Below are 25,847 nucleotides of genomic sequence, written 5' to 3'. Positions count from 1 at the left end.
TGTAACATATATGGGAAACCCGTTGCTTTACTTCGTGGAACTATAAAGGAGCGAGCCTTCGCTTGATCGGCATGTATAGTCTGGCAATATGAGGTACTCTTTGTGCCAGTCAAGCTGTATTCCAAAATTCTCCAGGTGGGGATTGGTATTATATGTTTCTATTGCGGTATATCCACCCCTTGTATACACTAGATTCTATTTTTGCCACCTACGAAAACAATAACTAATCATAAATGTGACGATGTAGATCTCCAACATATCGGCTAAGTGTGGGTTTGCCAGTTTGGTGTGTCATGCCACATTTTCCCACAAAGTGCCATATCCTTCCATTGGTAGCAGCTCTTCTAAGTATGGCATTGGGGCTTGGAGAGGATACAGTGCATATGGTTGCTGCCTCTCCACTCCATAGTAGAGCAGGCTTCTGCTGCTATAGGATTCTCTGTGTTGGCTCAAAGGGTGTAATCTGCATCAGCACCTTGAACATCAATTTGGGCTTTAAGAGGGGGTTCCCTGCTCATATGAGGTTCTCGTATTTTGTAAAATTGATAAAGACTCCATGACATTTTCATGCGTAAAAGCTTGTAAATCATCTCGAGGGGGTAGATTACATACCTCATCGAGATGCTTGGGTGGAGATAGAGTGCAACTCCTCGGGGGGCGAGAGGGTTAGTGGGAAATTCAACAGGGGTAAAAGAGTAACAAGAGAATATACAGTCTACCTCAGTTTGGTTATTAGGAGATACACTAGGATAGGGATTTAGTAGTTTACTTGAAAGGGAAGTAAACATGGGGGAAGTTACAAAGGTGGAGGATCGTGGAGTATCCTCTTGACCTTCCTCTGAACTGGTGGAGGTTGGGGGTTTTTAGAGTTTTCATAAACTCATGGAGGTATGTGATCTCTTCTAGGGCTATAGTATATGTTTACGATCAAAATCATAAATAACATTAGTGAGCATTGCCTCCACATGTTTATGTATTTTTTATATAATTTTATAATACCTAGGGGATGATATAAGGTTGATTCAAATAGATTTATATACTGATGCGTATTATAAACCTCAACCCACCCATGGCTAATAATCCACTAATATCTGCGAGCAACAACATTATAGTTGGCTGGTGTGCATGGCATGTCATCTAGCATGAATAGGTCGAGTTTGCCGACATTGTCATCTAGAATGACATAACGTCGTAACACCCAACACCAACTACGAAGGTTGAGCGCTATGGGGTGTAATTGAAAAAAGAAGATGTCAGCTGGGTTAGTAAGAATTACATCACCCTTTAATATTCCCATTACCAGTGTAGGGTTACTGTCTGTCTCTGTATTCTGATGTATAAGGGTTAAATCTCCTAAACTGAGGTCTTCTATTAGATTAATTTCACATTGAAGAAGAGAGAGTGTTAGTGTAGATAAAAACAAGGTAAGAGTTTGAGGAGGGGCCCGAGGAGTCACCGCGACAAAGAGAGCCTATCTCTGAAGCATGCTTGATGAGTTGATGTAGCTCATCGGTTTGGTCACTCCTTTGAGGGCATTCTTGGATGGCGAGCCGTCATTCCAGTTCCTGGATTTTGGTATCCTTGTTGTTGAGAAGTGTGGAGATTGATGCCTCATGTACATCCCGAGCAGCAGCTACTGCTAGATTTGTGTATCTTCTTTTTGACTTCTTCTTTGGCAATCCTGTGGATGGTGGATTGACCTTGAGCCTCCTCTACTTGCTATAGGCACTCCTGTGTGCCAAGATTTGGATGTAGAGGAGTTGCTAGTTGACATGCTCGAGAACTTGTTGGTGGCTTATGAGCATCTGATCCATTTCCTTTGTCATGGCACGAATAGTCTCATTGAGGTCTCTTAGCTTTTCTGTGTGTGCTTTGTTCAGCTATTCTCGTTCTGTTTGGAGGCTAGTCATCTTTTGTTCTAAGGCAACAAATTTTTTCTTGAGCTTTGGCCAGTGTACCCCTCTTCTTTGACTTGGAATGTGGCGTGTGTGTCCCTCAGCTATTGTGTGTGCTGCATCTCTTTCTCTTTGGTGTGCGCCACCTCCTTTTGAAGCTGTTCCTTTTCTTGATCTAATTGAGCTTTGAGCTTCTCATTCTCCTTGGTTGTTCTTACTATTGTCTTGCTCAATAGCCAATTATGCTCTTCTATGGTTAGTAGCCTTGCTTCCTATTCTTTCGGCAGTCTTTAAACTTTTAATGATGACCTCCTTATGTGTGGTGTCTATAGCTAATTGGTCTTTGAGAGCATGCACTTGGTCTATTGTGTCTTTGATCTACTTCCATAATTTCGCGTGTCTGTCATGTAGTAAATGAGTGGTCAGAAGGTGATAGCGCCACACTTGTTGTTCCTGTGACCATATAGTTTAGCTGGTAGAGGCTAAGCCGTTTGCTTCATGAAACTGGAGTTGTAGTAGCTTGTCAAGACCTTCCATGCTCTCTTTGAGGAATGTACCTGCATCCTTGTGGTGGGCATATCCAAATAGTCTAAGAAGGACCTTGTGCCGTGGATGTTTTTAGAGTCCAGTCTTCTTCTCTTGCTGCTGCTGGGACTAGGAATTTCTTCATTCGTTTTGAACTTGTCAGCTTCTTAGTCTTGTTCCTCCTGAGCAGCTTCTGGATATGTTGATGTGGCTTCTTTGTTCTCCTTTCCTACATCTGCTTGTGGTAATTGCTGCTCCTCTTGTTCTTGTGGTGCACCTATTTCAGATGAGGTGGGTAGATCCAAGATTACTGGATCATGTAAAGGTGATAGGTTTTGAAAACCAAAGTGGCTGGGCTAGAAGAGGGTGTTTGGAGTATTGATTCTGGAACTTCTGTTTCTGAGGGTAACTTTTCTGTGAAGCTTATGCTCTCAATTCCCAATTACGGGTCAAGGGTGGTGGTTACCTTTAATGGTGCTTGCTCTTTTGCCAAAGCTACCTGATATGATGCAATATCCTTTGTGACCTCTTCTTCCAAACGCTTGGTTTCCACTTCAACTTGCTGTACGCTGCCTCTCATATTTTTTAGTTTTTGTGGCTTCTTACCTTCCTTGAATCCTTTGACTATTTCCTTTAAAAGCTCTTTGGTATATGAGGACTGTTTGTCCTTATTGTTTGTTGCAAGTTTGTTGTAAGGTGTGCAGGAACCTCCATGACCCCCTATTGTGGCTGGGTGTGTGATATATCATGTTCTTGAGGGTCTTGGGGTATCGGGATGTTGCGGCATGGCTAAGTATCTTGGTTAGGAGGTAGGGGTTGCACACCTTTGATTGGCGGGACTTGAGGTGGTGCTCCATTTCTTTGTGGATGAACCAAGCCCAATCCTCTGGCTACTCATGCGCCTTAGTTATTTTGTGAAGAGGTATTTGGTTGCACCTGTCCACCCACCAGTTTTACCTGCATGATCATCTCGACATGGCTCGGCAGGCACTTTCATCGACTTCTTCCCCTAATATTATCATATTTAACCCCATTATAATTGTATGAAATTTTCTTTAACATATCATCCATTCACATCTGATCGATGTGATGGGATGGAAGGTGGCGATTGAAGTGCCTCTCGTATTGTAGTCTCCATGATGTGTACCTACTAAGTGGATCCATGGCTTTGTGATTGTCCCTCTTTTGGTATTCTTGTCATAGGATTTGAGAAACTTTGCACCTACTAGTGATTGATTGAATGTGCGGGGGAGTACTTCAGCCATCTTGCCCAGGCCCACCTTTTCCAGCTTATATTGGACGTCTGTGTTTTCCAAGATTTTTAGGCACTCTGGGCTATGGTATTGGAAGAGATTCTTGATCAGTGTTGATGTCCACATACAGCATGGTGCCTTTCAGATCCTTGGTATAAGGGCCAAGATATGTGAGCTTGGTGTCCCGTTGTCATCTCTTCTTTTTTTTACAGCCGATGATCTGATGGTGCTGGCTTAAGTTACTATCGGTGTTCCTTCAAACTCTAGGTCGGAGTCTTCTATGGTAGCCATCTATAATATTATCAAGAGATCATCAGTCTTGCGGACTGGTAGGAGCTCTTAGTTCATGATGGAAAGATTGCTAGTATGGTGAGCCACATAGACAGTGTGGTGTTGTGATGAATTAGAAGATATATGATGTGGAGTAGTAGTTTACTTTGAAATTGTTAGTCTGTGAACTAGTATAATGCAGTTCATGTCAAGAAAGTTATTGCATAAAAGTGTTAATGCATGAAAGTGTTAGGCCATGAAATAGCAGAATGTAATTCATAGCGTGAAAGTTTTTGTTCGTGAAACTGTTAATTTGTGAAATAGCGGAACACAGTTCATGGCGTGAACTGTCAATGCATGAAGGAGTTAATCCATGAGATAGTAGAATATTGTTCACGGTGTGAAAGTTTGTGATGTTTGTTAGTTAGTGGTATCTATTCATTAGCGACTTATCATTAGTAGGCAGATGTGGAAAAGATGGGCTTTTCTCGTGAAAGTGCAGGTGGGGGGTTTGATGTCGTGAAACAGCAGACTGTTGTTTCACGTCAAGTAATCCCATATGCATTTATTGAGTGTGAGCAAAGTATCATTTTAGACCATGCAAAGGGGGGGGAAGATAAAAAAGGAAAAGAAAAGAATCAAATACAAGCATTATAGTATCAAAAACAAGTGATGTTGTATGTGTAGGCAGTATCGAGCTTATTCACATGATAATTAATGATTGAAGCATACACATAAAAGCGTGTAGAGCTCCTACCTAAGAAACAAATGTGGCAAAGTGATGATGGGCGAGATGACGGAGCGCAGATGATGATCATAATCAACAGTGCGGAGAAGAAGAACTTCGAAGAAGATTACGAGCAATGAGCAAAAGTGCATGAAAGAGGAAATGCAATGTATTTATGCTTTAGCTGTCAACCATCTTAATTAGGCATGCCACATGGCCATAGATGATTCACTAGATCTTTTTAACTGTTTCATGACGTGAAATGACCTGAAGCATCTCACAACATGAAACAGTTCGAAGTGTTTCATGACGTGAAAAGGCATGAAGCATTTCACGACATGAAAAGGCTTGAAGCGTTTCACGACATGAAAAGCTCACGTTCTTGCATGCAAATGTTGATACCCTAGGGAGTTCTATATGCTTAAACATTCCAAGGTCAAAGAATATGCATTTAGAGGAGTAGAGCGGAGCTTGTGAAATGTCTGAACCTGTTTCACGGCGTGAAATGGGGTAGACATTTCACAGTGTGAATGCTTAACCATTTAACTTGTACCCATTGAAAATTAAAGTGATTGATTTGGTATTTAGGTACTTGATTTCACCCTCCCTCTTTCTTTCTTTTTTTCCGAGAAAAGATCCTTTCATTAGTTATGTAAAAAAAACGCCCGTAGGGCTACAAAAGAGATCTCTCCTGCTCCTAACAGAGAGAAGAGCAGTGAATACATCATGGCAGCCCGGGAGACTCTCCCTAGGTGCTGCAAAATACAAGCATCAGTCTAAAGAACTGAGCGGCTAAATCATACAATAGGGGGGGGGAAGAGCCAAACAGGTGGCCTGTAGTGCCAACGGGGGGATCCCGTGTGTAGGGTGTAGAACGGGCCGCAGCGCCAAGTGGTGTGAAAGGCTTGGCGCCGTAAGATCGCCTCATCCGAGTCTCCCCGGCGGATGCGGTCGTACTGTCCTCGCAGGGTGTGGATCAACTCCTGCCAAATCCCCCGAACAGTCTCTGCTGGTGGCTCTAATCTCCCCTCAAAGGCCGTAAAGCACCGGGCCCTCTAGGTGAACCAGATGGTGAGGCTGCTGAGGAGCTCCCATCGTAAATCCCTCTCCTGTGTCCAGCTGGCGGACGAGAAATCCGGTGCCGGAACCAGGCGAGGCTGGCCCCTAATAAATCTGATGGCCTGACTGCCCTGCTCCATCTCATAGCCCATAGCAGGCCCTGACGAAGTCGACCAAGCAGTGGCACCCCACGTAAACATACCCTCCGGAGAGAGGAGGGCCAGAATACGCAGCATCTGCAGCCAAATCTACTGTGCCTGAGGGCAGTCCCAAAGGCAATGTCTCTGTGTCTCCATAGGGTGGCGGCATCGGACGCAGGCCGCCGGAAGACCGCTGTAAACAAGCCAAGTGCCAACTGCTGAGCCCCTGTGGGCGACTAACCACTGAAAAGCCGAGATCCTGTGGGCCTGTCGACTAGCCCAGAGCCGAGCCCAGAAATCCTCCAGGAACTCCTGTGATAGTCCCTGCAAATTGCCAATGCCCCGCTGCCGCTGGAGAAACCGTCCTCCTCGCCATCAAAATATGCCGTCCCAGCCGAACAGTATACTGGAAAAAGGTGATCTCCGTGGCCTCAAGGGATGCATAAGGATCATGCCACTCGTACTCCCCGGGGTCCCATTGTAACCGGGCCAAGGGGCGCGTTGCATATGCCCATATGCGCCAATCCGGGAGCACGTCAGCAGGGTCGGGGTCAATATGCCACTTCCGAGAAGCGGCAGCCACTACCCGAATTCTCTGAAAGGTGCACTCTGCAACCAAAGGCGACTCCACCTCCACTCTCTGGAGTCTGCCCTCATCCTGAATCTCATAATAGAGGCATCTACCATCCTCAGTGCTAGCTCTGACAGCAATCAGGATCTCCAACTGTGTAAAGGCTCCCATCCACCGTGGGGCCACTGGCTCGAGAGGTGTGAACCACTCCTCTGTAAGTGCCTCCTGAATATCATCCCTCATAATCAACCCCCCTCTGAAGTGACTCAGCCTCTCCACCTGGGTCTCCTCTGGTAGACTGCAGAAAGCCTGCCAGTCTCCAAAACTACGAGCTGGGCCTGCCGCTAAAGGTCCCCAGGCTAGACGAGGCCGAGAACCCAGCATATGACCCTGCTCTGTACGAACCACTGGGCTCCAGATGAGCGGCTGCCTGGCCCGCTCCTCAACACAAGAAGGAGGCCACTGAGAGAGCCCCGGTCTCAGCAGCTCCCAAGCTCTCAGGATACTCAAAGCAAATCTGTCCTCCCATCCTCTACTGAGGCCTGTCCTCCTCATCTCTATGAAGATCCAGCAAATCTCTGGTGCCCAAGTACCCCCTGCAGGAGGCGCCCGGGCCTGCAGTCGCTGTAAGAGGAGCTCTTTCCAAGGCTCAGTGCCGCCTGGAAGCAACCCTCGAACAATAAGCTTCCCCAATAAGGCTCTACTCTGATCGACTGGATCTATAATGCCCAAACCGCCCTGAGCCAGCGGAAGTGTAATAACTGCCCATGCAACCTTTGCCCGAGCTGGCTGGCCGTCCCGCCCAGACCACAAAAAGTTCTTGATCAGCCTCTGTACCTGGCTGATGCAAGAGCTCGAGAAAATCCAGCAAGACGTAATGTACCACATAGTCGCTAACAGCACCTGATTTGCCACCACCACCCTCCCAGCCAAGGATAGTCGAGCTGTACTCCAATACAATAGCTTCTTCTGAATGCTCAGAAGAAGCGGGGCAATCTGCTGCTCAGGTGACAAATCGAGGCCAATCTGGCATCCCAAATACCGCACTGCTGTGCCTGGAGGAATCCATCTAAAACCGGGGTCCGGGCTCCATGCCGGAGTAGGAGCACTACTGATCCAAAAGGCCACTGTCTTGCGCCAATTGATCAATGCTCCCGAAGCTGCACTAAAAACCTGGAGCGACTGCTCTGCCCGAATAAGATTGGCCTCTTGGCCATGCAAAAATAAGCCCGTGTCGTCTGCAAACTCAGCATCAAGCAAATCCTCCCCCCGGACTGGGAGTTGAAGTCCTCTCAAACCAACCTCCTCTGCCGTCAAATACATACTCATAGCCTCCGCAAAGAAGAGAAAAAGGAAAGGGGCGAGAGGACACCCCTGACGGACTGATCTGGTCAGCTCAAAACTTGACCCCCGACCTCCTGCAATCAGCACCTGGCTGCGAGCTGTGGAATACAAAGCTGCCACCCCTCTGATCCATCCTGGCTCAAAGCCCAGGCGTAGCATAGTGCCCTCTAAGAATCCCCAATCAACTCTATCGTATGCCGTCTCAAAATCGAGAAGCATCACGACCAAGTCCTCGCCAAGAAACCTAGCTCGGGCTGTCGCCTCCCAGAAAGTAAAGATGTTGTCAAGGATACTGTGCTCCTTGACAAATCCTGTCTGAGTAGCATGAATCAACTCCCCCAGGAAGGGCTGGATCCTCAAACTCAAGGCCTTTGCTAAGACCTTGTAGACAGTATTGAGGATCGTAATAGGCCTCCAGTGCCGAATGTCATCCGATACTCCCTCCCCCTTGGGGATAAGATAGATCAAGCCCTCTGAAAAGCTCTGCGGCATCACCCCAGTGTCCAAAACATGCTGAAAGCCCCTGCGGAGGCCTGGCCCCAAAAGGTCCCAATAGCGCATAAAAAAGGCTGGCGTCAGTCCGTCCTCCCCTGGGCAACTATGTCGCGGCAGGACCCTCAAGGCCTCGGCAAGCTCAATCTCTGACAGAGGCGCACCTAGAACTGTGCGCATATGGTCTGTGACCCTCCTCGGCACATGGGCCCACACAGTCTGTCTGCACACATCTCGATCCTCAGTGGTGGCTGGCTCCGCTGAAAGCAGGTCACTATAAAAAGCAGTGGTAATGGCTCTGATCTCCCCGAGCTCAGTAGCTATCGATCCATCCGGTCTACCAAGCTGTCGAACTCCTGCTCGCGCATGACGGGGTCCAGTGATCTCAAAAAACTCCCCAGTCACTCTATCACCAAGCTGCGTCCACTGAGAGGCCTGACGACGATAGTAAAACTCATGTCTCTGCTCCTCTACCTCTCTAACCTCCTGGCGTGCCTGGCTCAGCTGGGACGCCACCCACTCACATGCAGGCTACTGCTCCTGAAGGCGCTGTAGCGAAGCAAGGCTGCGTCTCAGTCGTTGCTCCCGCTCGCGAATCTCTCCCAGTCGTGTCAAAGCTGCAGCGTGTAGAAAACAGCTAAGATCAATGAGTCCCTGGGCACACTGGCCCGCTGCATCCTGGTCAGAGCACTGACTATCATGCCAGATCCTCTCAATGTCCTCAGCGAGACTGGGATCTGCAAGTACCCTCTCTGGGATCCTCAACTGCAAGCTGGGCTCCCGTGTCCCCTCCTCCAATGTCAATATAACTGGCGCATGATCTGAAAATGAGGTGCCAGCAAGAATGCCGACGGAGCCCCCTCGCTCCCCTAACCAATCGCCCACATAAAAGCGATCAATCCGAGATAGATTAGTCCCTCCCTGTCGGCGATCCGACCGAGAGAAACTAAGACTGTCCTGAGACCGGGAGAAAGCCCCATGCTGCCATGCATCAGTGATCCTCAGTGACATGCAAAACCGGTCCCAAGCTGCAAGCTCCATGCCGTGCACTGTAACATGACTGCCTCCCACCCTATCTGCCGGGTCCTCAAGCATGTTGAAGTCTCCCCCAACACACCAATGTGCGGCCTCTGGCAATGCATCTGTAACCTGAGTCCAAAACTCTGCTCTGGCACTAGCATGATTGGGCGCATAGATGTTGAGCACACCCAATAGCTCATCATGCATCCTCAGAATGACATACTGTGCTCTACCAGGCACAATGATCCCTCGATCCACAATGGCCTGCCGCCATACATCTGCAATAACCATGCATACTCCTCCCTGTCCACCCAAAGGACCAAACCCTACAGACCAAAAAGTGTCCCATCTACCAGGCATCACCGAACCATATCTCCGGATCCTGCTCTCACCCAAGTGATGCTCCTGCATCATCAAAATGTCAATGCTACCACCAACCAGGCATCTCTGAAGCTCCTGCCTCAAGCAACCTCGATAGTGTATAAAGTGTGCTCCGCCAAGGCCCTGTACATTCCATGAGATGATCCTCATGGATGCCCTGCTGAGGTGGATGCTGTCTCAGCCGTACGGCGGGCCTTCGCAAGCGGCTTGGATGGAGAGTAGTCCCCATCCGAACGGCTGCGAATCTGCCCACCCGGTGTACTGCAAGAATCTCGGATCAGGCGCCAGTGGCTGTGGCCCATGGCGACTGCCTCCTGCTCTGACAGAGAAACCTCGTGTATACTCACATATCCAGGGTCGCGCGCCAAGTCTGCCACTATGCGCACGACCAAATGCCGAATCCCTGAGGTATCCACATTCCCGGGATCCAAGAAAAAATGAGCCAACTCCCAAAGTCGGCCTATCACATCAGTCACCTCCAGATCGCTCATGTGGTGAGAAAACTCAACTGCTTGAGTCTTCAAAGTGCTGAGAGCGAGCTCTAGAGTCCACTCCCGATCACTAGGTCCACATAGAGGGAACGAGAAGGCCACCGCTGAGTCTAGTGCCTCCTCCCCGCGGGCCGGAGGTATCACTACATGAACTCGAATGGGTGCTGGCTCATGGGGGCCCTCTGCTCCAAAAAGCCGTGTAAAGGTATAATCAAAGGCCTCCGAGCGCTGTCTAATGCCAAGGCGACTCAGCCGACTGCGGATAGATGAAATCCGTGAGGCCCTAATCGGCATAGGTCTCCTCTGTGATGCTCGAGCGAGGTCAGTGCTCAGCGCTCTCCGGACTGCAGGTGAGCGCCAGGGAACTGCCAGGGTCTCCCGGGAAGGTGAGGCAGGCGGAGGGGGAGGAGGGGGAGGCGAGGGAGGTGGAGAGGGAGCCGCTTTTTCCGAAACCGGAGCGGAGGCGAGAGGAGGCGAAGGTGGAGACGAGGCGGTGGGAGGGGACGGGGGTGGGGGGGGTGAAGAAGGGGGAGCTGGCATCTCCTGGTCCTCAGTCGCTCGCTGCAGGGGTCTCCTCCTGAAGGGGAGCAAAGCTGTTCCTCACGGGAACCCAGTGAGGCTGAGACTGTGGCTGCTGCTGCAGCGGTCTCTGTGCATGCTGCTGTGGCTGTCTCCCTCGGCGGCGCCCCTGTCCAGGCTGCCACTCCGAGGTCTCTGTGGCCTGAGCAGGTGTCCCTGAGGCAGCCTGCCGAGCCGAATCTGTGGGCGGGCCATCAGTAGCCTGCTGCTGTGGTGGTGAGGGTCGAGGTCTCCTGCGAGGGCAGGCCTTGGCCAGATGACCGACCTGCCTGCAAATGAAGTACTGGTTCGGGAGCCCCGAGAACTCCACTCTCTGATCTATCCACCCCCCCCTATCCTAGATAGCTGAATGACCTTAGGAAGGGAGGAGATGTCAGACACCAACACTCTGACCGAAGGTAGCCCCGCTGCTCTGGCCACCACTGAAGCTGCTGAGGGGCCCGTCTCTAGTACCGAGCCCACCAATGCTCCGAGCCTGGGGAGGAGCGGAAGATACTCCCGGCGGAGACCAGGGAAACAAACTGTAATATGGAAGAGGCGCTCTCCCTGCTCCGCCGCTGCTGGGTCAAATCCATGCTGCCAAGGTCTGAAGAAAGCCCGAGCACCCCTGATGTCCAGAGGACTCATGGCAAGGACCTTGGCAACGCTCTGGGCGGCATCGAACTCGATCTGATAATGGCCCCGGCCCAGGAGCTGTACATCCAGGATCTTGCCCACATCTGCAAGAAGGCGAGCCTGAAGAAGATCCCTGATCTCCCCTCTGCTGGGGCGAGTGCCGACTATACGGCCAGATGGTGGAATGAGCCTGGAGGCGTTCCACCTCTGCAGTGAGGCTCGCTTCCTCTTCCGGCGAAAGAGAAAGCCTGATGGGGATGACCTCGGGGGCGAGGGGGCTGCGGGTGAGTCCCTCTGAGGCGAGGCGGGAGGAGTCTCCATCAGAGTCTGAAGCTCAGGCGAAGGTGAGGCGAATGCGGAAAACCTGCAAGAAACGGGCTGCACCCAAAGAGGCGGAAGATCGGATGAAAATGAAGAAAAACAAAACCCCATGGGGGTGAACAACACGAAAGAGGAGGGAGAGGGGGAAAACGAAGGAGAAGCCCTCGGGGGGGGGGGGGGGGGGGGAAAGGAGGGGGGCGAACAGGCGACAGAGGGGATGGGGGGCGAACAGGCGAAGAGGGGGTTGGGGGCGAAAATACGAAGAGGCAGGGGACGAAAGGCGAGGAGGGGGGAGGCGCAGCAGCGAGGCAGGAGGGGGGGGCGCAAAAGCGAGCAGAGGGGAGCGAAGGCAGGCGAGGGGTGAAAAAGCGAACAGGCGGAGAGGTGGGAGGCGCACAGGCGATAGAGAGAGGGGGGGGCGTGCAGGCGGGCGCACAATGCAGGGTGGAGGCGGGAGCTTCAGCGAGCTACTCTCTTGATCTGACCCTCCCTCTTTCTTATTACCATGGGAATGAAGTTGGTACTTTGGATCTTGTGGGCATGTGTTGTTGTAGATGCTTTAGTTCTGAGTGAATGACAACTCCTTAGTTTCCCTTCCACCCAGTAGAGAAGTACATCTACCAAATCTTCGTGAACATGTTCTTATGCATGTGGGTTCACTTCTGCGTTTCCATTATCTAAAGCTTGGCTCTTCTTGATCTTTTTTTTTTTGGGTGACGTTGGAGGTGGGATTAGGTATTCCATAGGCATAACTGCTTCCACACCATAAGGTAGATGGAAGAGTGTAACTCATCGCTACCTTATATGATGTTCGATAGGCCCATAGGGCTATTGTTAGCTTGTGTTCCCAGTCTGTTCGACTCGGTCCCAAGATTTTCATCAAGATAGTACACAAAATCTTGTTTGTAATCTTTGCCCATTGGCCTATGGATAATAAGGGGATGGTTTTCGATGGATCACTAAGAATCCTGCAAGTAAATGATCAATCACCTCATTGATAAAATGTGAGCCGTGGTCACTCACTAATTCTAATGGGGAGCCGAACCTCGAGATGATTTGCTCAAATAAGAATTTTGCAGTTGTTCGTGCATCAACTCTCTTTGAGGCTCTGGCTTCTGCCCACTTTGTGAAATAGTCCATGGCCACGATTATGTATCAGACTTGGGAGGATGGATGTGCCGCTAGACTAATCGGTCCCACAAAATCTATCCCCCATTTCTCAAATGGTTATCTTACAATAATGGGGGTGAGCGGTATCTTGTCCTTTTGCTGTGGGATAGCGAAGCGTTGGCATTCTTCCTATCTTTTGACAAATTCTATGGCATCCTAAATAACGTAGGCCACCATTAATCTACTTGAAGCACTTTTTGAGCTGTGATTTCTCCAGCAAAATGCCCGCCTGCTATCCCTGAATGAGCCTCTTCCAATATTGTGGTGAACTCATCCTCTCTAACACACCGTTTGAGCACATTATCTTTTCCCAGTCTATATAATTCTCCTACAATCAATTGATAAGGTGCAGCCAGCTTAGTAAGCCGCCACATTTTTTCTTTGTTTAAAGGTATTTCCTGGCTACGGAAAACCATAGGCTAGATACTCTGAGATTTCTTCACTCCATTCGGGTACCATGTCCAACTTAAATAAACAAGCATCAGGAAGATCATCATCAACACCAATTGTTGCTGGTTCCCCATTTGGAATTCTAGACAAGTGGTCGGCCAACACATGCTGTGTTCCCTTTCTAACCGTGTTGTAAAGTCAAATTCCAACAATAATAGTAACCATCATGTAATTCTTCCCGTGGTGCAAGGTTTATTTACAAGGTATAGTAAGGCTTGATTGGTCCATGAAAATATGAATTTGTTGGCCAAGAGGTAATGTCAATATTTCTTGATGGCATAAACCATGGCCAATCCTTCTCTCTCTATGTGGTGTTGTAATTCACCTCTGCATCGTTCAACCGACGACTAGCAAAGCAAATTGGATAGTCCAATTTGAACTCACCAGGTTGGGCCAGCACGCAACCAATAGCAAAATTTGATGCATCAATGTGCACGTGAAATATGAGATCCCAATTGGGGGGTCGTAGAATTGGCGCATTTGCCAATGCTTGCTTCAGACGATCATATGCCTCCTGACACTCCTCAGTCCCCTCAAAGACAATCCGAAGCTTGTACAAAGGTCTGGCTATCTCATCATAAAAAATTATGAAGTGTCGATAATACCCCACATGACCCATAAACCCTTGCACTCCTTTGTAGTTGGTAGGCGGTGGTGGCAGCTCCAATATCAGTTTGACCTTACTATCGTCAGTGGATATACCATTCTTTGAGATAATGTGTCCCAATATCACACCATGCTTGACCCAAAACTGACACTTCAAGGGGTTTAGTGATATATGATATAATTGACACTGCTTGAACACTTTCCTTAAGCAGGTTAGATGGTCTACCCCCATCGAGAGTGTGCACATAGATCGTCAATGAATACCTCCAACTACTTTTGTAAATAGTCCTTGAAGGATGTGCACATCAACTGTTGAAAGGTTGTTGGGGCATTTGTGAGGCTGAATGGCATAACCTTGTATGCAAATGTCCACCACATTGTGTTGAAAGCTATCTTGTGCTGGTCCTCTAGTGCCATGGACACCTAATTTTAGCTAGAGAATCCATCCAAGAAGCTATGCACTTCTCTCCTAGCCACTCTTTCCGAAATGTGTTTTGTATAAGGCAATGGGTAATGGTCTTTCCTGGTGGCTATATTAACCTTTTTAAGGTCAACACATACCCTCAATTTTCCATTCTTTTTAGCCACTATCACGATTGGTGAGACAACCAATCCGTAAATTTCATAGATGAAATCCGCAGCAACAATGAGCTTATCAAATTCCTCCTTTATAATTGCTACATACTTAGGATTCATTTGATATGGTTTCTGCCTGGTTGGTCTTGAACCTTCCATGATTGGAATTGTATGCTGTACCACCTTAGGCGGTACCCCCTTCATCTCCTTGTAATTCTAGGCAAAATAATCTTTAAATTCCTTGAGGAGAGCAATGAGCTCTTCTTCTTCAACAACCAAAGTCAAATCTTTAACGATGTATATGGGTCAAGATTATTCCCACGGTCCAACAATATCCACCTCCTTGACTTCTGCCGGGCGATCGTATGATGCAGAGGATAGCCCATCCTCTTTCACCCTAGTAGCTGTCAGTCGGACCACCATCCGTTCGTCACAACAGTGTAGTTCCTGAAATGGTCAGGTACTGAAAGCAAGTCTGGCTTGTCCTCATTGTCACTTTTGGCTTTAGCCATGATCTTTTTGCCTCACGTTCTACTTCTGCTAGGGCTTTATTGTGTTTTTGGCACCCAGCCTTTGTAAGCTTAGGTGCATCTGGATTTTGAAGGACGATTTTCTCCTTGTGCCTTCCCTCTGATGATATTTTACTCAACTCCTCGCCCCAATCCTTTGAGAACTCATCGTGTACCATAGTGGCCTCAAGGTATCTTAGCCCCACTGGGCATCCGTAGGTTTTCTTCGTAATAGGCTTGCTGTGCGAAGTTGCTCGGGCACAAGTGCATAAGCAAGACAACAAAAAATGCCATTTAGGGCTTTCTGCCATTCCAAGCTTCAAAAGGCATAATTGTATGCAAAGCCTTTGTAGGACACCTATTCAAAATATATGTTGCTGAAAGCGTGATTGTTCCCATTCGCAGAGCAATGTGAAAAATTTACCAACTCATTTTACAAGGTATGAGGAGTTGTATGCTCATGTTATAGTGTTTCCTTGTGGAGAATATTCAAGTGATGAGAACAACCTGCGAGCGATGAGAACAACCTGCGAACGAGCGATGAGAAGTAATGTGCTTACTAGCATCATTGTCAAAATACTAGACATGTACATTTGTAACAACCATGCATACATTCTTATGCAAAGGATCATAACTACATTGCACAATGAAAGCCCAATCATCATGTGCATAGTTTATGGATTCTTTGTTTTTTACATTAGATGTCGATGCATCAGCTATAGCCATGCCTGAGCCTTTCATTTTCTCCTTCTTCAGCTTTTTCCTACACTCATTAATGTTATGACTAGGTTTCCTACAATAGTTGCATTTGCCATTTTTCTTTGGCTTGTTTCCTTCCTTATCCTGTAGGCTTACCCGATGACTCTGATTTTAGCTTGTAACTACCCTGAGGAGGAAAGGATTTACTTTTACCTTTGTTGATTGGCAGTAGCAAAAGACAAATCTCCTCTATGCATGACAGATCTATTTTGCATGTATTGCTCTTCTTTCAAGAGCATAAAAACCAACTCCTCAAACTTCAAAGCATTTGGATTGCCTTTCATCAAATGAGTCTAATGGTAAAAGCAAAACCTTGATACGATTCCAAATGAACTATTAGGATATATTTCATCAACACTGGCCAACTGCTCCTTAAAATCCTTAATTTTTGTAAGGAAATTGTCCATGGAGTCTCCCTCATCCACATGCTCTAATTCTAATTGCTTGTGTATATAGACAACACGTGCTTCATTATGCACCTAGAACAATGATACAAGTGCATCCCAAGCATGTTTAGTAGTCTTGCATGACTGAATGTGAGAAATGATATTCCTCTTAACTCACAAGTAAGCAACGCATGTGCTTGTGCATCTCTTCTATCCCACTTTGTTTGTTCTTGCGTAGGAGGTATGCTATGCTGTGGTAAAGCACCATGTGAAATTGAGTGTGTGTTTGCAGATGTGCCTTCTGCATCATGTTCATTAGAGGAACTAGGACATTTCTCAATACCAAACCACAACATTCCATAGCCCTTTGGCTACCAGTACATGCTACATGATATAGGACCAGGTAGTTGGTCCCATCAAGTGGATACCATCCAAATTTTTTTTGATAATACCCAAACAAGTAATCACACAACCTGCAAAGTGTTGAGTGCTCTTTGATGCCACCAAGGTGGGTGCTAATAAGGTCACTGACCAATGGAGACATGTGTATGAAAGAAATGCAGAGTATAGTGAGTATAAATTTTACTTGTAAGATGCAGAGAGATTGATGTCGCTGAAGTGAAACCATAGATGCTTTCTCATGTATCTGCACACCCATCTATAGTAGATCTGACAAAACTACTCCAAAATCCGATGAAGAATAGTGCAAATCTAGTCCCCGAAGATGTATGTAGAAAACTAAAAAACCGTGCGAATGGCCTCCAGAATGTGCTCGCAGAATGTGCTCGAAATGTGCCCGAAATGAAAATCCGACTACAAAAGTGCAGTACAAAGTACTCACACTTCACAATCCTCTTTCTTCTTCCAAAAGGGCTCCTTGATCTGATTCAAGAAGATAGGTGACTTGGCATGAAGGGTAGGCAATAGCACAGGGGTGAAGAGCGTATGCTCTGATACCAAATGTTGAAAATAGAGTTGCAAGAATGCACGTGCACGTGTGCATGCGTACACACACACACAGACATAGAGTGGAGAAGCTCAAGGAGTACACATAGATAGATAATTAATGTGTGATGTGTATAAAGAAGATAAGTATTCCCTAAGATGGGTGTATACTAGCATGAATGAAAAAACCTCCTAAAGAGGGAAAAAGTGTTAGAATTGTGCATCTCAGTGTTATGGGACTCTGTCTATTTATTGGGCATTTATCCATTTTTTCTTGATTTTAGTTGGCGTGAAGCAATTGGCTAGTTCCTTATATTACTATATAAGGGCCTCCCCATTATTCACTTTATCATCCAATCCCTTGCACAAGTTCTTCACAGTCTTGCTAGCTGATTGCCATTGTAAAGCCTATTGCTAATATAAAAGGTGATCTTGTCCTTAAGCTCTCTACTCTCTCTCTCTCTCTTGTTCAGTTTATGCTTCCAACATGGTATTACAGGCTTGCGTTCAGGCTGTTTCATATTTCTACAATTCGCTCGCCGTTTTCAACATCTGTGCCTTGCGTTTTCTTCCATAGCTTCTCCCAGCTGCTAATCAATGATAACAGTTACTGCATTTTATCACTTTGCTACGTTTTTTATCCAGCCAACCATCTTGCTATTGTCGGCCAGCCCTACAGGCTATGTTTTGTTCTTTAGAAGTAGGTTGAGGAGTTGTGGCTGCGTTTTCTACTATGGCATCAGTTGGTGGTGAGTTCTCTTGCATATGGTGTTGCTATACAAGTGGCACTATTTTTTCTTCTTTCTCCATGAGTCCTTGCCCTTTCGGTAGGAGGTTCTTGGATTGTTTTGATGCTGTCTAGCCTCTGTCTCTATCAGGTTTGAGAGGGGGCTAATTGGTTCTAAAGCCTCACTTCATTTGAAAGCACTTGACAAGAGTCTTGGAGAGCTGAGATTTGTGTTCTTTGTTGTTATGGATATGGCTCCCCCCATTGGAAGCTACAAATGCAGATTTGGTTCATCCACAAGGGTTTATGGGATATTGTTTAGGGCACTGAGAAGAAGCCCGAGCGTCCTCATAACTCTAGGAGGTGGAATCAGGATTAAGAGGATAACTTCCTTGCGGAATTACAAGACTAGGAGAGCTGGGATTCGAAGGCATATTCAGTGCTTGTACGGACCATCACACAGGAGGTGTCATCGACCGTACAAACTCTCACCAATGCTCATCAGGTATGGTCTAAATTGGAGGATCTCTTTGCTCGTCGAGATTTGTCGATGAGAGCAGCTACCTTGCAAGGGAAACTCTATGGTTTGTCGATGAGGGCAGCTACCTTGCAAGGGAAACTCTATGGTTTGTCATTCCTTGTAGGCAGTTCTACGCAGTCATTCCTCACATAAAGGCCAAGGTTATCCATGACCAGTTATACTGGCAATGGGTGCTACTTTGTCCTCTGCTCAGTTGGCTGCACTTATCCTCACCAAGATTCCCCCAAACTATGATGTGATTTCTCGATCTTTGAGGTGCCAGGTCACATCCACTCAATTGGATTTTGATGATCTTAGCTCCCTACTCTTGGAGGAAGAGTCCGTTCTCGTTTCTCAAGGGGTGTCTCTCAACAGTTCTGACCAGGCACTTTCCACAGTTCAGAAGAAAGGTTGGAATTGCTGCTTCTCTTGGAAGAGAGAACATATGTCCAAGGATTGTTTGTCCAAGAAGAAGGACAAGACCAAGGGCAAGTCTTCATCTCAAAGAAAGGGCAAAGACACAACACGACAGTGATACAAATTCTTCTAGTACCACTTCTAGGGCTCCCACGGCTCTTCTGGCTCAGGAGGACCCAGATGGTGTACTTCTCCGGTATACATGCAGTTCCCCCCATGTGCTTCTAGCTAGAGGAGGCTTGTGGGTGGGAGAGGGGGCTGATTGCAGCTCCACTTACTAGTGCATGGGAAATGTGATTCGGAGTTTTGAGCATTAGACATCTAGTAGGACATGGTTATCTTTGGTATAACAGAGATTATGAACTGGATCTGTTTCGAGTTCATTGTTTGAGGCTTTTGGGATGTGATGTGGTTTTTGTCCATTGTTGGGGATTATGGGCATGGTGTGTCTAGCAGCTCATCATCTATTATTGGAGTTCATTGCACACTTGTGTCAGAATTCGTAGCCCAACAAATTTTCTTGCTGTTCGTGGTGGCATTTTGTTTCGAGGAAACATGGCATTTGCAGTACTGGAGGGTCCATGGTTGCATCTTCATTAGCTTATCTTCTTCAGACTCTTGCACACTATGAGATGTAGAGGGGGTGTTAGAATTATGCATCTCGATTTTACGGGACTCTTCCTATTTATTGGGCATTTATCTATTTTTCCTTGATTTAGTTGGTTGTGGAGCAACCGGCCAGCTCTAGGAGTAGTCGGCCAGTTCCTCATATCACTATATAAGGGCCTCACCATTATTCACTTTATCATCCAATCCCTAGCACAAGTTCTTCACATTCTTGCTTGCTGATTGCCATTGTAGAGCCTATTGCTAATATAAAAGGTGATATTGTCCACAAGCTCTCTCTACACTCTCTCTTGTTCAGTTTATGCTTCCGCCTATGCATTCTCCAACAAAAAGTGCCCCAGCTAGTCCTAGTGTGTTCACACACATCACTACCAAATATGGCTATAGTAAATTCATTAAAATAAGATACAGGTTAATTCAAAATATTTACATTGCTTAGCAATGATAACAATGATAATTACTTTTTTCCCAAGTTGATTCAAGGTTGATTCCTTGCAAATGAGTGTGTGTGTGTAAACTATATTACATGATGGGAGACAAGGCATTATTGTTGTTTTCATGGAGGCTACATCATCTTTTAAGACACAACGAGTGGATAACATTATTATTTTTACCAAGCTCTTTGTCATCATCAAATCCATCTTTTAAGATTGACCATGCTCATGTTCCTAACTTCTCTTATTATCAAAAATAAAAAATATAGCAAAGGTACAAAAACCATGAAGCTATAAAACTAACGCTCAACACCCCTTCTATGTAGTGATGATGCATGCCTCCTATAAAGTTAGTTATCGGCCATTATCCTTTTTCTAAATTCATTAAAATAAGATACAAGTTAAACATTAAAATGAAAATTAAATACCAAAATAAATGGTTAGTAATCAAAATTACTTAATAGCATCCCTTCCCTAGATGGTAAGTAATGTTGGCTATTGTCTAGACTCTCATGAAGCTAGAAAACTATCGATACCCCTCGGTACAAAATTAATATGTTTTATCTCTCTCATGAAGCTATAAAACTAATGCTTGATACCCCTCATGGGTAGCAATGTGTGTCTCATCTCTTCTTTGAAGTCGCCTGCTATCACCCATAATACAAGTTATTTGAAAATCAACCCTAAAATGAAAATTAAATATAAAAATATATTATTAGTAATCAAAACAGTCTAAGCAACAAAGCCTTGAAGCCTTCCTTCCCTAGATGGGAAGGTTGGATGTTATTTTTGCTATGTCCAAGTCTTTCTCATGTGAACTTCACTTGAAAAGAGTCTCCTTAAAATGAAATAAATGTGTAGAGTGAGATCCTTCCTTTAATCAATAATAAAATAAAGGTAGATCATGAAGCTCTGTATCACAAGGAGCTTTTGGTGGTTTCCTACATAGTGAACTTCACAATATAGGGGCAATCTTGAGAGATATAACTAGATAATCATATTCTCCATTTATAAAATCCTCAATATCTAGGAAATATGCGCTATTTGGGTTGTTGATGGAGATGTCTTTGTTCACAAGTGTCACCCATGTAATGTTTAGCTAGTATCTTTTCAGTTTCAAGCCATTGTATATACTCAGTTAATGCTTTTTTCACTAGATCTTCCAAGGAAGCCCTGCTCATGTACACATGGCTGAAGGGTCCCATCGAGACTATTTTCAAATTAGGTTTTTTAGAACCTATTTTAGACATGTATAGGAAGGCTAATTTTCCATTCTAGAATTCTCAAAGTTTAATGTGTGTATCATGCCAAGCTTTTCCTAACTGATCCAATCTTACCCTTTATAAGAATATCCCATAGCGAAAAGATAAATAGCAAAACAAAGTGCAATGGACAATGCAATAGATAGAGAATTTAAATTTTTTTGAGAAAGGTACAATGTGATGATGCTGTCCACCCGTGCGCTCTCAAGTAGAGCTTAGATGGTGATCTAGGCAAACTCTGGATGGAGGAAGTACTAAGTGTGGAGGGTGTGGATACAAGTATTGGATACCTTACCTTGTGATAACTGTGTCCATATATAGTGCTACACGTGGTATGGTAGATGTGTATACAATGCGCACGGTTATGCGGTATAGATGCGGTCATCACTCACGTATCAAGAACACGACCAACCATCCATAGCCCACTAATAATAAACTTAGGTATCTTAGGAAATATTCGAGGAATATTCTCTATACCATCGGTCCGTATGGCCAGTCGATGGATCCTTGTCTATTATATCTTGTGCCTTCACCTTAGCACCGGATCTAGTTACAATATAGACCGTCGGGGCTTCATCTAATGCAACCAACTGCACCATACTGACACTCGATGCCTTTCCTACCGACTTTGATTGCTTTTCCACCTTTTGGGCATCGTATGCTGCTACCTCCAAACATTCTGACTGCCAATGGCCCTCCTCCAAGAAAAACAGACAAGTTTTAAGGCGCACTGTGGCACCGCGACCTCGGCCTCTTCCACCACCTCTTCCGCCCCTGAATGAGCTACCTTGAAAGTCCTGCTGCATCTGGGAAAAAGATACCGTCGGTTCAGATGATTTTGTACCATGCCATCCACCTCTACCTGCCTTCTATGCGGCTCGACCATTATAATGGCAATCTTCCCTAGCTAACGCTTGCACCCTTGACCATCTTCTAACCACCATCAATGGTCAAATAACGACCCCATCGGTGTCTAAGATGGGGTTCCCACCAAAGACGTGGACCAATGGCGTCTCCTCATAATGGGGGCATTTACAAATGTGCACCAATCATAGATGTGAGATACATGCTAAGAGGCGGGCATTGAGTGTATATACTAACACCCCCCCCTCAATGTCTTCATGAAGACATATTATGTTCTTGGTCCGCGACGCCAAGTTGATGAATATGCCTAGTGAGTTGATCCTTTCTAAGAGCCTTGGTAAAGATGTTGGCACAGTTCTGGTCTATAGGATAGTACTCCAGCTCCATTATCTGATCCTCAATTAGCTCTCACACATATTGATACTGAATCTCAATGTGCTTCATTCAAGCAAGAAACACAGGATTCTTAGCAATAGCCATGCAACTCTGGTTATCACATTGCAAGGGTGTAGCGCCACTAAGCTAAACTTCCATGTCTACTAAAATCCTCCTCAGCCATACTACTTCAAAAGCAGCAAAACAAGATGCCTTGTACTCAACTTCAATAGAAGAAAGTGCCATTGTAGGATGCTTCCTGTTGGTCTAAGAGAAAGCACTGGAACCAGCTGATTTCTTGGAATCACAATCTCATGCTTTCTCTATACAAAAACTAGTATCCAAAAACTGATTTCTTGGAATCACAATCTCCTGCCCAATCTGAATCAGATTAACCCATAATAGTGTCACTTGTACTATAAATAATGTTGTACTCAAGAGGACCTTTGATATACCTAAGTACTCACATCCCTTGCTTCCAAATGACTCTCTCGTGGCTTGTTGGAAAACCTGCTTAAAACACCAACTGAGAAGCTGATATCAAGTCTAGTGTTGGTGAGAAAAATTAAACTCTTCACTAGCTTCCTATACTTCTTGATATCTACTATAAAGGTGAAGAATCTTTTGCAAAAAGCTTCATATTCACTTCCATGGGTGTTGACACAGGTTTGTAGTTAGTCATCCCAAATGTTATGAGAATCTCCCAAGCATACTTCTGCTATAATATGAAGATCTTACCCAACTCCTACCAGACCTCAATCTCCAAACAACAATGCATAAGATCCAAGTCTGTCATCTCAAACTCATGGCTCAACATATCCATTATCTGTTGGATCATTTCTTCATTATCACCTATGATGTTTAAGTCATCTACATAGCTTGCAAACTTTGTTTTCTAATCCAAGCATCTCAAAGCCTATTCAGTTATATATACCTCCTCCTTGAGATGTTCGTTCAAAGATGCTAATTTGACATCCATGTGAAAAACTGGCCACTGTTTATGAGCAGCCAAGGCAAGTACCACCCTGATAGTTGTCATGCGAGCTATGGGAGCAAAGGTTTCAACAAAGTCAAAACCCTGTACCTGTGAAAATCCTTGTGTAACCAACCTAGCTTTGTATTTTTAAAGTGAGCCATTAGCGTTATACTTAGATTTCCAGGCCCATTTGGTATCAATTACCTTTCTGCCTGGTGGTCAGTCAACTAGCTCCCAGATGTTGTTCTTTATGATGCTATCATACTCAGACTACATCGTGGCTTTTCAATTTGGATGCACTAAGGCTTTGTCCAAGGTGGATGGCTCCTTCACTGTTCCCATTATCTCAGCCACATCAAGGCCATGCTGACAATGAGATCAGATTCTCTACTCCTCTATATTCCTTAATGGTCCAAGATTTTGGCATCTCAGGTACTAGGTTACGCTCATCAAAGAGTTACTATGCCCACTTTGGAAGTGGCTTTTTGTGTGGTGTAGTAGCAGGCTGGTGTGATGTGTAAGAGTCTTTGTCCTCTAAAAACTACTCCTCTCCTTGAGAGAAAATCTAGTTGGTGAGTTGGTAGCTGATGATAGAGTGGATGGACCTGCCTGCCACACCGAGTGTGGTTGCTCCACAAACACCACATCTCGGCTAGTGATTATCTTCTTCACCTCTAGATCATAGAGTCGATAAGTCTTTGACTCTAGACTATATCCAAGAAAGATACATTTCTTGCTTTTGGCATCAAGCTTCTTCCTAGATGCATGTGGTATATGCACATAACATTCACAACCGAATGTTCTGAAATGAGACACTGAAGGTTTCTTACTAGAGAAGGCGTCTTGCGGTGTGATACACTTGAGCGCCTTTGTGTAGCTTAGATTGAGGATGTAAATTGTTGTGCTTATTGCTTTAGCCAGAAAGTGTCTTGTAATCATTTCCCTTTTAGCATGCATCAAGCCATCTCCATGATGGTCCGATTAATAGATTTCTTAAAACAACACCATTTTGTTGAGGTGTATGAGCAGTTGTGAGTTGGATCTTGATGCCATTCTCCTTGTAGTACCCATCTCCATGATGGTCCAATTAACAGAGTTCTACAACACCATTTTGTTGAGTTCTCTTCACCTTACCTGCCATAAAAGAGATGGTTCTAGACCCTTCGATTAGACATTTAGCATTATTCCCAATAACGACACTGATGGGTTTCTGTAGAGACATTATTATCGGTAATGTGCCAAATACATAATAGTCTACCAAAAAAGTAACAAAGTCATATATACACATGGTACTTATTAGAAATAGGATTGCAAGAATGCTCACACACACACACACATACACACACAGTGGTGGAGAAGCTCAAGGGAGCACACAATGAGATGATAGATAGATAATGAATGTGTGTTGTACAAAGATGATAAGTATGTCCCAAGATGGGTGTATACTAGAATGGGAAAAAAATCTCCTAAAGAGGAAAAAGTGCCATGGCTGGTCCTAGTGTGTTCACACACTAGTATACACCCAAGAGAACATGAAAAATTGGATTCCTCACAACTGTCATAGCGCTCTAAGTGTCAATGAAGATGGTAGTGGCTGACAACTTGCCTGAGCCCAACACACTCAACCGTAGCTATAAACATTGCCCTCCTGTACTCAGCTTCACAACTAGAAGTGACCACAGTGGGTTCTCAGGGGGTTCACCTAAAAATATATGTGTAGCACATGAGTTCCTTAGGAGGGGTATATTAATTTAAAAAAGTTACAGAATTACATTTACATGAGGGGTTTTTTAAACCAATTTTTTTTAAAATCGTAAGTTTATGAAGAAGAGGGGTCATTTTATTCATAAAAGTATGTAAGTGTAAGGGGTTTTGTAAATATCCCTTGAACACTCGTGATACATAAAATTTCATAGAGGTGAATCCCTCGAGAGTGGGTTGCTTCTTACTGAGCCATGATATACATGAATCACTAAGGCAAAAGTAAAAATCACTTGTGGATACTTATGTGTCATAACATCCAGCTCAATCTGAGTCTGTAAATGCATGCAACTATGATTTATCCCCTTGGGATAAAATAACCCAAAGTTCTTAGTGCTCTTTAGGTGATGGAATACATGTTTGATATATTGCTAGTGCTTTATGCCTAGGATATGCATAAATCTACTCAATATTGAGACCATATACTGAATGTCTGAATGTCAAGCCTAGTGTCACACAAAAAGTTAAGGCATCCAACAACTTCTTGATACAAGCCAGCATCTAAAGAGTCACATGCATCTTCAAGACTTAGTCGTAAATCCGACTCCATAGGTGTAGCCATAGGTTTATAATATTTAGGATTGAATCTCTTATCAACAATGCATCGATGTATTTTCTCTGCAGCATAACAATACCATCACTACGTTGCCAAAACTCAATATCTAAATAATAGTGCAATGCTCCAAGATCTGATATCTCAAAGACTTCTCTAAATCAGTTATATAAAAGTTAACAATTAGGTTCTGTGACCAACATGTCATCAACGTATAACACAATGACCAATAAAACATCCTTCGCCC

Source organism: Cibotium barometz, chromosome 43, assembly GCF_041138505.1.
Source record: "Cibotium barometz isolate CiBa-2024 chromosome 43, ASM4113850v1, whole genome shotgun sequence".
Taxonomy (NCBI): Eukaryota; Viridiplantae; Streptophyta; class Polypodiopsida; order Cyatheales; family Cibotiaceae; genus Cibotium; species Cibotium barometz.
Note: the sequence above shows the minus strand (reverse complement) of the source record.